General features: G+C 48.1%; 1 protein-coding gene and 1 long non-coding RNA gene across 2 annotated transcripts in view; one reads left to right on the top strand and one right to left on the bottom strand.

Moving 5' to 3' along the window:
* Positions 1 to 14604, top strand: part of LOC144152944 (fibroblast growth factor 9-like) — a 96500-nt gene that overhangs the window by 17080 nt on the left and 64816 nt on the right. The window lies entirely within an intron of this gene.
* LOC144152945 (uncharacterized) overlaps positions 13021 to 14604 on the bottom strand; it is a 59190-nt gene continuing 57606 nt past the window's right edge. The window contains exons 2-3 of the long non-coding RNA XR_013319253.1: positions 13628 to 13688; positions 13021 to 13555 (exon numbers count right to left, since the gene is read on the bottom strand). This is a non-coding gene — a long non-coding RNA (uncharacterized LOC144152945). The remainder of the gene's footprint in view (positions 13556 to 13627; positions 13689 to 14604) is intronic.

Here is a 14604-nt window from a genome sequence, read left to right as displayed (position 1 = left end):
TTATACACTGCATGCATCCTCCCTCCCCAGGTTTCACGTTAGTGGAGATGGACCGGGATTTCTTTCTACTTCTTTTGTGTACATTCGGTTTCCTTTCTGACAACGTGGTTATTTTATTATGCGGTATGGTACAAAAATACTTCCAACAAGCTTTACTTCGTGATTACAACATTACTTCGAGTATAGAAGACTAGGACGTTTTACAGACAAAGCGCGTTTGTGTCCGAAAGAAACTAAGAGCTCGTCATCGCGGTTGCCGCGAGATTGCCAGCAACGGACGCAGCGGTAGTGGAAGGGTCAACGAAGACATGAAGTCGGGCGAGTGCAAAGGAGTGGGCAGGGAAACTGTACAAACGCACGGACGCTTTATTCGCCGCTTAAGTACGGACTAACTCTCTAGCATGCACGTACTCTACGGAGAGAATCGAAAGGCGTTGTATACTTCCACTAAGCTTCAATAGAGATCTTTTTTCTTCAAGGCGGATATCATTTCGGGCGGGCACAAATCAAATCTTATCACGTGCTTTCCCGATTATTTCTTTGTCGTGCCCGTGTCGGCTGTTACGCAAACATCTCAAGGTACGAGCAAACGTTCGCGTCCAGCCGCACTCGCCTCTGCCTATCGCTACCTACTGTGACCCAAACAACAATGTAACGTTCCCTGCCTCTACCACGCAGCCCTCAAGTAACAAAAGTTTTTGCCTACTTCAGTTTTTCCTCACCAACTCTTCCATGCCTATTGCGGTCCCCATAAAACAGTTGGTTTCGCTCTTTAAATGCACATAGCGGGCTACGTGGGTACTCTCCGCTGTATTTCAGTTGCCTTTGGTATTTTACTGGCTGGTCAAGACAAATGGCCCCGTCATGGTACCAGTTCTGGCTTCGTCCATCACAGTTCGTTTCTGCTAATGTTAGAAGAGGACAGCATCTTTTCTTTGCTATTGCGTCGTTAGTGTTAAGCCCGAGTGTTACAAAGGCTGTTTCTGTATCCATTAAGTGAATGAGGAAAAGGCGCTGCTACATAAGTGTGTTCAATTTGATGGCCGCGTATCAGCGGCTATCCATATTGAGTTCTACCTAGGATGGCAACTCCCGCTGCCGGCTTGGCAGGATCCTCTGAGCAGTTATACGCCTCTTCATGCTATACAGTGCGATTTCCCGCATCCACGGGGTCTGCCAAAGTGCACTGAAGGCGTGCTACACCGGCTGCGACTTACCGTTGCATGCACCCGAAACTTCTTGTTTAACCTGGGCTGGGTAGAGTCGCCATTGCGCACAGTGTGATCTACTACCAACAACATTAGGCACATTTTAAGCCACTGCCCGCGATATGCTAGTCAGCGGGCAAGAGCATCGAAGGCACTTGTGCGACTACGACGCGGAGGTCCTCTAGAACTCTCATCCTTCCTTGGACCCTGGCGAAATCGTGACGAGGCAGTGCTGGGTACAAAAACGCTGGTTGCTTCTCTTGCGGAAACAGGGCTAGAAGAGGTTCTGTGAATCCTCTTAGCATATCCATTTGGTATATGTGTGCATGTCCCCTCTCCCTCTCCCTCCCTCTTTATTTTTCTTTTTCTCTCTATTTTTCGCTGTCACCTCACTGTATTCACCCCATCTGGAGCAGCAAGCCCTACCGTTAGTGGGGCTGACCTCTTCAGCTTTCATTAAAGGCTCTCTCTCTCTCTCTCTCTCTCTCTCTCTCTCTCTCTCTCTCTCTCTCTCTCTCTCTACCGCCATTAACTAAATCAGCATTGAAAAAATCCATTGAGACAAGACCATTTTGCTTTCTGACTTCTTATAAACAATTATCGCTATTCTGACTAGGCGTAACCGATGTAATCACTGATTATCGACCTTTTCCTCCGCTCTCGCGGCAGCCGCTCCTCCCGACCTCCTCCGTGTTTAGCATTACTGCAGACGTGCAGAGTTCAACACGAGTCCCAGCGCTTATCGGTCGCTCATCCGCATAGTCAAACAAACGGCTCTGCCATCTATCTGTCAACACTCGCTACTTCTTCGCCTTGAACGCGCTTGAAACACTGTTGCAAGCGCACGTGAGAAATTCGCCGCACTGATAAGATGATCTCGGGCGTGAATCCGACTGTTGGCGACAGGCTTTCTTCTTTATTATTATTTCCCCTCCTTGTTTGCTTTGCCTCACTTTGCGTGTGAGCCGCACTTCATTCGCTCGCAAAGATAGGGGCGCGGAGCAGCGCTTTGACAGCGCGAAATCTCGCGGGTTATATTTACACCATAAATTCAAGGAGACAGTGTGTAAAAGCAGCAAGCAACATGCTGTCAGCAACAAGTGCATTTGACGCGCGCGGCAAGAAAATTTCGCGTTGTCCAACTAAAAATTAGTTCACTAACAGATGGGGTTTAACTCTTTCGCTACCGCGCCTATCAAAATCGATCAATTTGATCGATACTTTTGGGAGCGCCTTTTTATAGCGTTCCAGGCGTTTCTCGAACAAGTAAAGCTGTTCGGAGTTAGATCAGAAAATGGCCTTTCAAAATCAGTTTTGTTTTCATTTTTGCAACGGAAACGCGATTTTTGACACGCTTTTGAATCACCTGGTTGTGGAAAAGGGGCGTGGTCATCGCGCCTCAAGGCTACCAAGGAAGAATGCGTGCAACTCGTAATTACTCTGCACCAGCGCTTGTTTTTTGCTATCAGGGCGTGAATGGGGAACTAGCAAACGATTTTCAATCGTCAGGTTCACGCTCTGACAGTAATAATCCCAGAAATCGGCTGAAAATGTCAAGCAGTGCCTGGTTGCAAAGCTACTTTATGATTTTAGGCAGTTTTATTGCCTTTGCGCAAGTTGTCCTAAGTACTCTGGTAGTTCTACTTACCCCAGGACCATTCCCAAACAGTTTACAACAGTTTCGGTTTCGTTTCTGCATCGCGAAATTCATATTTAGCGCAACTACGCAGTTACCCAACTTCAAGGCTAACTGCCATGGCGCCTGAAGCGTCCGCGACTGATCCTCGAACAAAGCACGCCGCTCCTCATTTCCCCCCACCCTAACCCGATTTCTGCGATAAGAACTTCAGATGCAAGTCAAAAGGTCACACCCAGCCGCCAGATATCTGTTCCGCCGAGGACAGCGCTTCAAACCGGCCTTACACTGCCAGCTGTTCGCCTTCCAGTTTCGTTTTCATCCGAGGGTATATCCGGGTGTCTAATGTTGCTGCTTAGTTGAACTGTCTATTCGGACGGAGTCTCTGATAAGTTTTTGTACTGTTTCATTTGAAAAATGTTAGGTGGCGCTGCAATAGAGGAGGCTCGTTGTGCTGATCTTTTTTTAGCGCGCGACTGCTACTCGGCCAAAGATCGCAGGGGACGATTCTAGCTCATCGTACCTCATTTTTGCGAGCAAGGCTACAATTGCGAGTAAGAAGATGATAATAAAGCTCAGCTTTATGTTTTGAGAGATAACTGACCGTGAACGACAACAAACATCAGCCACGGCGTTCCGTTTTCAACTTCATGCATGTTTTTTTCTGCATCGCGTGCTTGTCCCAAATATTGTGCTCTCTGTAAATGCAAAGTCAGCCATTGACAAGATGTTTTTACGTTATGTGGGGGCAAATTGGTGCCTCTGATAACGTCAAACCGCCAGATTTATTCCAAGGAACCACCCAAAATTTCACAGTTTGAATTAGAGGTTGGGCTTCACCGCATGACACGAGCACCGTGCGTGCTAACATTTTTTTTTTATATCTGAAAAACTGTCCCGCGCAAGTCGACATTTTTTTTAGGGTGTGTTTTTGAAATGTTTCCCTGCAAAATGTATATTCTAATTTTTTTCTACTACCGGTGGTTTGATATACACAACTCCTTTTTTATCATTTTTTTCGACAACTTGACAAAACTTTTGATTTTGATATTTTTTTTCACAACTATGATATATGAAAACCTTTAAAAAACTGGTGTTATTGGAAAGGCCGTTAAATAATCTGCATTTTGTGCTCCTGCAATTAGTGCCTAAATAATTTTTTAGCAGAAAAAAAAATGTTTTCTTGGACCCCCCAAAATTGGTCAATTTTCTGCGGTAGCGAAAGAGTTAAAGGGAACCTGCAACACTTTTTCAACTTTTTTTGAAATCTTGAATGCTCGCAGAACTTAGTCACCCAACACACCCAGTAGTTAGATTAGGGGGTCGCGAAGTACCTAATACTACTGCTATATGCCCATCAGGTAACTTGGAAACTCGCTCAAATGATCTTTCTCTCTTTCCCGGTCTCGACGTTCTTCGACGGCCGGAATTACGTCGCTGAGGCCATGCAGCGGCTGCTGGCGGGTTTTCCTTCAGTTGCAGCAATGAACGCTTTTCAATGGTAACTTTAAAAATAAAGCCACAAAAACGAAGCATAAACGGAAGGTGTATCTGGTGCGACGAAAAAATCACGCAGTGCCGCTCCGTGCTGGCGATAACCGTGGCTTTCGCAGTGCTTCCAGACGCGAAGGAAAGAGTAAAAGCGTTTATCGAAAGTGCTGCAGGGCCCCTTTAGCAGAAGGGGTTTAACGCGCCGAAGCTATATCTGGGCTATGGGACCCGGCGTAGTGGAGGGCTCCAGATTAATTTTGACTACCTGGGTATCTCTTACATGCCCCGCAATCTCGAAGCACGGGTGCTTTCGCTTTTCACGTCCGTCTGAAAAGCAGGCACCGCGGCCGGGATCGAACCCCCGGCCTTGGGCTCAGCAACACAACGCCTGAGCCACTGAGCCACCGCGGCGGGTAGTTCACCAACATGTGTCCCATATTCCCAAACTTTCTGGGTAATCCTCCAGTCAAACTTGAATATCGTCGTAAACAGTAATAAATCGTGTCCAAATCAAGCGTTCAAAATTTGGAGGTTTCTCAGAGCTACCTCGGCTATTAGGACACCGTAGAGGAAGCATGCGGATTAAATTGCACCACCTAGGGATCTTTAACGTTCGCTGAATTGTCGACATACGGCGGTTGCATGTTTCGCCTCTACCAGAAGAACGGCCGCCGCAGCCGAGACCGAACCGGTATCCACATACCCCGCAGCACCGCAGCTCCTTAGCCATTTAGTCTCAGCAGCTGGCAATGTCTTTTAAATAATGTTCTTTGTACGCACAAAGCAACTTAAAAAGTCGTGCGCGTGGAACTCGAAAGTTTGCTCATTTTTTTTGTTTTCGCATCTTTACCGTACACGTGCCGATTTTTTTTTTTTTTAAGAGACGGAATAAGCTCTGCTAAGACAATGTGTTGTTGTTGTATCCCCTTCTGCTGGATATTTCTCTTAAACGCTAGTTGAATAAGCACTGAGAAAAAAACATAATACACGTCCCTAAACGAATAAACCGCAATCACAGTCTGCAACTAAGGTAGCAGAAGCCAACTTTCAATAGGGCGGGTCTGTCATAATTACTAAAAAAATTGCCGCGTATCTGCTCCTTTCGTTGCAAATGTCGACGAAAGACTATAGTGGACCGGCGCCCCTGGCAAGTAAATTCCGCCCTTCTCTTTACCGCTCACCTCTCATGCTGTTTATTTCCCGTTTTGTTCCTCGCAAGATAAGACGCGTCAGGTTTGCTCAAGTAAATTTAAATTTACCGCGTTCCACTGTTCCAAGTCGGGTGCCCAGATGCCAGAGCTGACGTACGGCGGAGACGCGCGTGAATCGAGGCACCCGACTACAACGTTTATAGAATCACGTTGCCCTACTCCACGAGCATTTCAGGTGGAACGTGAATCCTATCTAGTGAAACCTTTCGTCGCTGCTGCCGTTCGATTTTTAAAATGCCGCCAGGGTATACGCCGGCAACAGCAGACGACGATTTTCTGCAGTTGAGGTAGTATTTCATTTGCTATCGCAAGAACCAAGCATCTGTGATTTTTTTAATAAAGGAGCACTGCAAATATCACTCGTGAATTTATTTCCTGCCTTATATTTGCGTAATGTCTTCTTCTTGTTCAACAATGTTGACAAGTATGAGCGTTAAGACCGGACTTGGACACTTAGATTTGGCTGTGGGTATATAAGACTATTGCGCAGTTTCTGTTTCACTTTGGCCGGGTGGCTGAATCGAGTTGAAGACAGGCCAAAATTTCTGCTTTTAAGTATCCCAAGAAAGACTATCGTCTTTAAAAGACTGAGGCAAGTCGTCACCAGAAATTTCACTGCGGATGAAACGAACCCTTGTGCCTCGCTGAACGCTTGGAAAAGGAGTAAATTGCTTCCTGTTTAAACGGCATCATGTATCTCATCTCTCTATTTAAAAAAAAGAAACGTTTGAAAGAATGGAAACGGTTCACGAACAACGTACGCAAATCTCCTCCGGCTAGAGATTCGTTCTTCGCAGTGCTGCATTGTTAACCAAGCCGCAGGGGGAACGCACGTAATGAGGTCCGGAGCCGACGGCCGTTCGCCGAGTCCTGAACAACATTCAGCGTTCGGGCAGCAGACGCGATGCATGTACTCGTCCGCACGGCGGTGACCGTGTATAGTAGATACGTTCACGACGCCGCTGCAAAACGCGGATACGTCCGGGCTGCAGGGTGGCCGGCGGCGGTGTCATGCTCCTGTTTCTGCGCTGCTTTACTGCCTCGCTCACACTGGGCGGAGAATAATCCTCGAAACGAGCAAAACCGGTCCCCAGTTATCATTAAGCAGTGCTACTTCCACAGAGATGCCCCGGCGGAGGAGGAAAAAAAGCAACAATAACAAAGAGGTGGGCGCCGGTACTTGCACTGGAAAGGATGTGCTTCCGTTTTCGGTGAAAACTCGGCAGCTTTCTCCTTGCGCTGGAAACTATAGCAACAATTGTCTGAACGACGCTTCTTTGATGCTGATAAATCTGGGGAAAAGGCGGGAAAATAGTTATTCTGACAATTGTTGGCCGTTGTTTCGTTCAACGAGCCTCGAGCGTAGTCCACAGAACGTGGGCACTGAAGTAGTAGCCAGCTGCATATTTTTATACCTAAAAGAGGTACTTCGTGTTAATGTGTCTGTGAAGTGTACGAGGCCGGACTTGACTGCTCGTTTCAGACCCGGTAAGCCCACAGTGCTTAGAGTAACTAGACATTCACCTGATATTATAACGGCGCTTTGCAAAAGGAGCATCATGCGTAGGAATTTTATTACCCTCACCCCCCCGCATCTGACCCGCCGACCTACACTCCCCTAGCTATAGGACCCGCTGTGGCTTGAGTCTCGGCTGCTGTCCGAGCACATGATGACATCGCGCGAACGGGTATACCGGCCATTGGCGCCGCAGATAGGGTTCTAAGGAGAAAATAGTGTCTTTCTATCTCCTTGTAATAGAAAATTATCAACACTGGCTGTACGCAATTGCTACCTGGCATTCCAGCGAAGACAAACGCCGGTTACAACGTGATGAGCTACGGACAGTACAGTGTGTGAAACTGCAAAACGCCTATATGAAACCCCGGAATTCGAGAGTTGGGAAATTGAAATAGACGCACTCAACTAATCAACCAATTTTACTGAGATACAATGGACGTAACAAAAACTGGGTGAGTGAGTGAGTGAGTGAGTGAGTGAGTGAGTGAGTGAGTGAGTGAGTGAGTGAGTGAGTGAGTGAGTGAGTGAGTGAGTGAGTGAGTGAGTGAGTGAGTGAGTGAGTGAGTGAGTGAGTGAGTGAGTGAGTGAGTGAGTGAGTGAGTGAGTGAGTGAGTGAAAGAAGTATGAGTGTGTGAGTGAGTGAGTGGGGGAGCCAGTGAGTGAGTTATTTTTTTGCGCATAGAAATCAATAAGAATATAAAAACTACGTAATCCTGTGCGCAAAAGGTTTGGCCACCCGCGACACGAAATGCTTGATGGCAAAGGGATCTTTACGTTTTTCTTGGACTTAGCGGGAAAAGTGGGAAAATTAATGCACAACAAACAAACCCAGTTTAGTTCACCTATGTTTGCTTTTAATTTGATTGAATACATTTGCTTACACTGTTTATATTTTAATCGTTTCCCAGCGATGGATTTACAGCGCGTGAGGCCTCAACATGCCTACTGCAATATAAATATTCTTTCGCTGTATCGATTGCACAGTAAAAGCTTTCAGAGCGCATTGTATTGCGGTTGTTTCCGGCTTGCAAACAGTTCACTGTCCTCGTCGGTTTTTTCCCCTAGCGCAGGTGGAATTAAATGCGTAATGCGACGTTATCCGACTGCAAAAATTTCAGAAAAAGAAGGAAATTGCAGTCCAAAAATCCCCAATTACCCAAAGCCCGAATAAAACCTCAATATTTGGATAAGGGTAAAATAACAGAAACGTCAATAAATTTAGATTTCAATACATGGGAACAAAATAGCTATCTTAACTTAAAGAACTTGCACCAACTCCTTCCTACTACATCTGACAGGTAATTGGAAGGAGTGGGTTCGGTCTCCACTCTGGGCATGTGTCTTCCTCCACTTTCTTTCCCGACATAAAAATGTTAAGTAATCATATAAAAAAAAACAGTCACACTACTTTCCTCTGTTTTCATTGGTGTTGTAGACTTCAAAGCAAGCCTGTTGGAAACGTCGTGTTACCAGCTGTCCTCTGCGTGTGCTCTTCGCTCTTGCGGAGACACGATAATTCCGGCGTAGGAAAAAACGCGAGAGCAGATAATCTTCCGAGATCTTCATAGATACTGCTGCGTTACCAGAAGACAGAACGTCAGGGAAACCAGCATATCCCCTGCACAAATCAAGTTGGCTTTGCGAGCGCAACCTAATAGGATGACAGCAGAGAAGTTAACTAATTTTACTAGTAAAAAAACTAATCAAATACGGTAACAGCGCTTCGGACTAAAGAAACTAGCATAACCGCCCACGTGTTTCATATCTCATCTGGATTTAACCGAATAAGCAAACGATGAGGGCGCAGAAGATGACAGGGTTAAAAGGCATAGGGCTCAACGAACGGGGTTGCGGGCTGATCCCTGTAGGTATCGATGAAGAGCTGTCGGAAATACAGTTTTAAGTCACGACCACACGTCGACCCTCACGACGACACAAGTGGAGTTGATCACTAAAACTAATCTGCTTCCGCACCGTCTCCCTCTCAGTTCCAGGAAACGTACGCATTTCCCTCCACTTGTTGTAATAAACGTACAGCCGCTCCGTAGGCCCGAACAGCTCCAAGCCACGAGGGCGCAGGACCTCCCTACTCAGCAGTCGCGCAGCGCGCTCCGCAGCCGTGGTCGTCGCCGCGGTGGTCGCGTAGCACGGACCCCTTCTTTCCTCCCCCGTACTCCACGTGCTGATCGGTACTGGCCTTCCGGCTCGAGTTTGCTGCTGTTGTCACTGCGCCGCGGCTGCGGTCTGCGAGGACAGCGCGTGCGGTTAACAAAAAGATACGTTGTGCCGAACTGGTTCTGTCGTTATAGCTAGTAGAAGACGTTTCCCAGGAATCTCTGGAAGGCAGTAAACCACAAGGAAAGAGCCGAAGCAGCCCTGCGCGGTTTCGCATGAACGTGGGAACATGCATGCACGCTCCCCTCTCGATTTGTTTTATTCCTGCCTTGCCAAGTTAGGCCACCTTTTTTTCTCTTGCTCGAAACTTTTGGCAGCATCGGGGTGGAAGGGAACAAGAAAGACGAGGTGTAGTAGAAGCGAAGACCAAAAAATCCGAGGGCGCGGAAGCATATCTTATGGATTGCGAATGCGGGAGAAATATTGTTCAATTGAACGCCGCTGAACTCCTTCGAGGTTTGCACTGCGAGCAATGTTTTTGGGTTTTGCCATTATTAATCGAGTTTCTGCGTTATCTGCTCGTTTCAAACCGCAATAGTTTGGTTGGTACTGCCGAGCCGGGTAGATTGCTGTTGACTGTTGTGCCGTGTTTTTTTTTTTCTGTTTTTTGTTTTTTTGCGGGTTATTTAGTGTCCTCGCTTTAATAATCAAAAACAGCCCAGTGCCCACTCAAAACACCGACGGCTCGGGGCCATCAGCACACCGAAATTTCGGAAAGAGTGTAAACTTACAGCTCCTGCAGGCGAAGTCTGTAACTGGCGCCTTGTTTTCCGCTGTACAAAGTCAACCGCCAATTTGCACCTCGTTATCTTCGACGAAACAAAAGATTACATTGTAAGCCAACGCGAGTCACGACAGCTCAAGGGAGGGCGCCCAACCGCCGGAGGGCAGGCCACCGTGCAGTTAAGAACGGCGTTCGTGCCGAGGCCGGGACAAAACACCTGTCAGCGTCAGGGAAAGAGGGCGCCATTCACCAGTTTCGCACGCCGTGGAGGCAGCGGGGGTGAGGGGGGGCACTAACAGCGACAACCCGTCATTTCGGTCTCATGCGTCCACTTGAGCGCGTCGTCGTGGACGACCCCATCCATCAGCTAGACAAACCTTCCTCGACCGGTCGGCACGCTAACTACAACCCACGGAGCGGCGTTTAGCCTCTACGGTCCTTGCACGGAGTTACGCTCGCGCCAGTGTGTGTCACGTTGCCCATGCGACACTCCGTCCGTTACATCGAAGTGGATAATTGAAGGACTTGATTCAGGTTAAATCAAAGTTTCGGGTTAAATCAAAGTTTCGGCGAGTTTTCACAGCGACCCTGCTATGGCTAACTTCTCCGGGTTTTCTTTTTTTGGTTTATTTTGTACAAAAAGGCGTATATTGTCCCTTAAACTAACGTCTTTCTAGCAATGCACTCGTGTTTAAAACTGAAGCCGACTTTAAAAAGATCTGGGTCAGCAAGGTTTTTCTAAGCTTTCTGAGATTAACAGCGCGAAAGAACGGGACAACAGAGGAGTAGACTAACACAGCGCTGGTAGAAGAAATTAACTGTACACGGATCGTAGGCGGACCAGTTGGTACATATTTCTGACATTAACAGCGCGAAAGAACGGGACAACGGGCTGTGTTAGTCTACTCCTTTGTTGTCCCGTTCTTTCGCGCTGTTAATCTCAGAAATATGTACCAACTGGCCTGCCTACGATCCGTATTGCGGTTATTTTCTAAGCTGGCTTTCGCAAGTGGTGTGTTGCACAGTGAAGCCTACTTATGCAAAAAAATGGCAGCAATGGGTCTGAACGCGGCGGGAGGAGACGGCCGACGACGGTTGGGCCGCGGACGTTTAGCCTAAGCGCGATGCCCGTCAGGGCCCCGAATACCGCGAGGTAGAAGACGCAAGACGTCGGCGTTGTTACAATCCCGCTGAACGCTTCTCCGGCGTGACGACGCGGTTTGAGAGGGAGTTTGTGACCGACCAATCATCCACAAACAGCTCCGCTGGTTACTCACCTTCACAGAGTGGAGTAGCACTGATTTTTTTTTTCTCCCACGAGTGTGTTTCTTAACGCTGCAAATGCCACTTGGGCACAAGTTCAATATGGTGATGTCCACTTGCGCGTCTCCATTCCGAATGACGATAGGAATCCTACTCCTCCTCACGCTATTGTTATTAGTAAAGAAAAAGTTCCACCTTACTCCTTATAAGCGCGGGTAACAAGATCAAACCCAACTGCCTCGCGCGTATGGCGGCATTACACCTTCTTTACCGAACACCCGCGCACTGCGTCCCGTATTCCACAGCAACATTACTCAAGCGTGTGCAATAGCCTGATCTCTTTATTGTGACAGAATGCGATTCATGCCTGGCTAAACCAAAGTATATGTGAATACGTACGTAGAGTCTTTGCCAAAAACTTCTAGGTCATGAAAAAAATATTTTCTCGTGAAGAATTTAAGGTAAAACTTTACCTCTAGAGGGTGACCGGAATTTTTTAGGCCGGAAATCTGCTGAAATGAATCTGTCTTTCTTACTGCCATAATATAATTCTGTTGCACTTGAACATTAAGCTTTTTCTCTGATTCTTAGCGACCCAAAAGCTCTTGGCGTATCCTAGAAAATTTCGACTAAGACCGTACGTATGTATTTTTAGATATGTCCGTGCGTACGCACTATTCTTTGACTGGACATGATACACTGAGAGTTTTGTTGTTCGTCTGCGCTCTAGATTATATAGTGCACAAAACAATTTTTCTTCATTTTTTTGGAGAACACATGAACGAAGTGGACAACATCCATGCAACTTTATTCACGTGCCTTGCGTAACTTCGCGTTCCCTGCCCGTAGCCGAAAGTGCAGTCGAAGAAAAAGGCGAAACCAACTAGACCGATTTAGCGCGTCCAAAATGAGCGATCCCAGTCCTGGGAGTCACGGTATACACAACACTGTTTTCTCACGGTTGGAAATAGGTTACCATAACTACAGGCGACGCCGTCCATCTCCTATTATTCTTTTTTTTTTCTCTCATCGCTCCTTTCCCGGTATGCTGGTGTGCCCAGCAACATTTGTCCGCACGCTACACAACACAGACTAACCAGAATACCAGCAAACAAACAAGCAGTCCGGAATTCCCCCTATTTCGAACACGCTTGCAGCCGGCGTCTGCGTAAGGGTGGGAAGCGGCGAGGAGCAACCCTGCTCTGGCAACGACCCCTCATTCACCCATTCGCTCTTTTTTTGTGTGTGCTTCTGAAAGCCAGAATGGCGTGTAAAATATTTTCGTCTGTCGAGGTAACCGCAGCGGGCATTTTTTGAGACGATCAGATGTTTTGTTGTGCCCGACAGAGGCTCGCAAACATTGACTGTGCGTGTCCTTCTACTAGATGACGTTTTTTCGGAGCGAAAAATGGCGCTTCAGGAGGTGAGTTGAGCGAAAAGTTTTATGAGCACCGCTCCTTTTTCAACATTCGGCATCATTATTTCTCTGACCCCCTATTTCTAGCATAAAGTATAAGGTCGGGACCGCTAAGACAAACCTCACACCCCCCCACCCTGCCCCCATTATGGGACCAAAATTGCACGACCTGATCTGTCATGACAGTCGGTGCATTTACATAAATTAAGCTTAGCAGTAGCCGTGGCTCATAAACGAAACGACGAACCAGAGCGGCTACGTCACGGAACTGCTCCCGGGCATTTTTCACGCGGGAATGGTTCACCATCGGTAGCTTCATGCATCGCTTGTTTAGCGACTTTTTTTTTTTTTTTTTGTCCAAAGATGACGGATTTGAGCAATTGCTCTCCTGATGTGAGGCGACTTGCGAGCTTTGTCAACCAGGTCGAGCGAGATCCTGGCGTTGTGCCCCCGGGGGGTACAACACCGCTCACACCCAAACAGCGACACGCTCTGGCTAGCACAGGCAGCAGCGGCCGGGCGATTCGGAAGCATCAAAGGCTCTCCCCACGGGACAGTAGGAACCACTCAGCGGCCAGGAACGTGGACGGGTGCAGAGGCGGGGGGAAGAGAGACGCGGCCGCAAAGGGTCGTGATTAGAGGGGGCATAATTGGCCGTCGCGCCCCTCTCCGCTGCGCCCGGTCTGGTCGCTCCCCGAGGATGCACGGCTGCCGCTAGACGACGAGACGTCCTCGACGTGGCCCGGCTAGACGCTCTTCCTACTCCAGCGGCCGTGGGCGCGCTGTCTGCGGGTGTCTAGCGGCCGCTCCAGGGATACGCGAAGACCTGGGTCAGTGGACCCTCCGAGCGACCGCGCGGTAACTGTAATCCCTGACGTCAGTTGTGCTCTCGGGCCTCCGGGGACGATGCGCTGCAAAGGGGAGGAAGCTACAACGGCCGTACACTTGTTTTTCCGCTACAGGCATCCCACATACTCACGTACCACACCCTCGTTGACTTCAAGCAGCGGTTCAGCAAAGGCGGATCCGGGTGGATTAGCCTTTCTGCAGGATGCGTCGAAGGAAGACAAAAAGCAGTGATGGCCGTGGTTGCACAGCTTGACAGAATAAGTGACCGCGCTGAACTAGCCGTTCCTCGCGCAATATACAATAAACAGCTGACGGTAAACGCCTGTGGCCTCATCACTGAGGACTATGCAGGTGAAGTGTGTTGAATATTGATAGGCTCTTGTGTCGCGTCAGTGAAACGTTCTTTATTAGCAGAGCAACTGGGTGTTTCCGCCTACGGCGCTCACCACCGTATAACTAAACGCTTAACATGTGTGAGCTTACGAAAGCACGTGCAAATAAACGCTTATAAACCAAGCTAAAACATTACCCCCCCCCCCCCCTTCCTTTCAACTGTCACCCAATCATCGGCGAGTACTCCTCTCGCTTGCTACCACCCCTCCCCCAGATTCGCTTCTCTTGACATCGCAGAAAATTGATCGTCACACTTCGTGACTCCTAAAAAGCTTGTACAGCTAGACTAACAATGTTTCGCGAAAAAAATTAGCAGTGGCTTATCTCGGCTATACCAGGATAAACGTAGCGTGAGCTAAGATTCAGCTGGTTATTCTTGGGTTTCCTGGTTGTCTAGGATTAGCTGATTGACATGCTTACTGCTGCTAAAACAATTTCCGATCCGATCCAATTTAATCCAATCCAATCCCGTCGTGGTGGCGGCGGCTCTGGCGCGCCAGCTGTGCGCCGTGAGACGTAACTGCTCCTCGCGCATGCGGAGCACGGCTCTCCAGGAGTCACGCGAAACTGCTCAACCTCGGCCAGTGTAGCTCACTCTACAAAAGAGAGGCAAGGGCTACCGGCAGTGAACACAGATTGTGCACGTTCTTCTGCGTGAGGTGCTAATCACATAGCGCGACCGTATCAACACACAGTTAGCACTAGTGATGCGTTTATA

This window comes from Haemaphysalis longicornis, unplaced genomic scaffold (assembly GCF_048455015.1).
Source record: "Haemaphysalis longicornis isolate Haplotype H1 unplaced genomic scaffold, Haemaphysalis longicornis Haplotype H1 scaffold_9, whole genome shotgun sequence".
Taxonomy (NCBI): domain Eukaryota; kingdom Metazoa; phylum Arthropoda; class Arachnida; order Ixodida; family Ixodidae; genus Haemaphysalis; species Haemaphysalis longicornis.
Note: the sequence above shows the minus strand (reverse complement) of the source record. Positions and strands in the feature narration are given on the sequence as shown.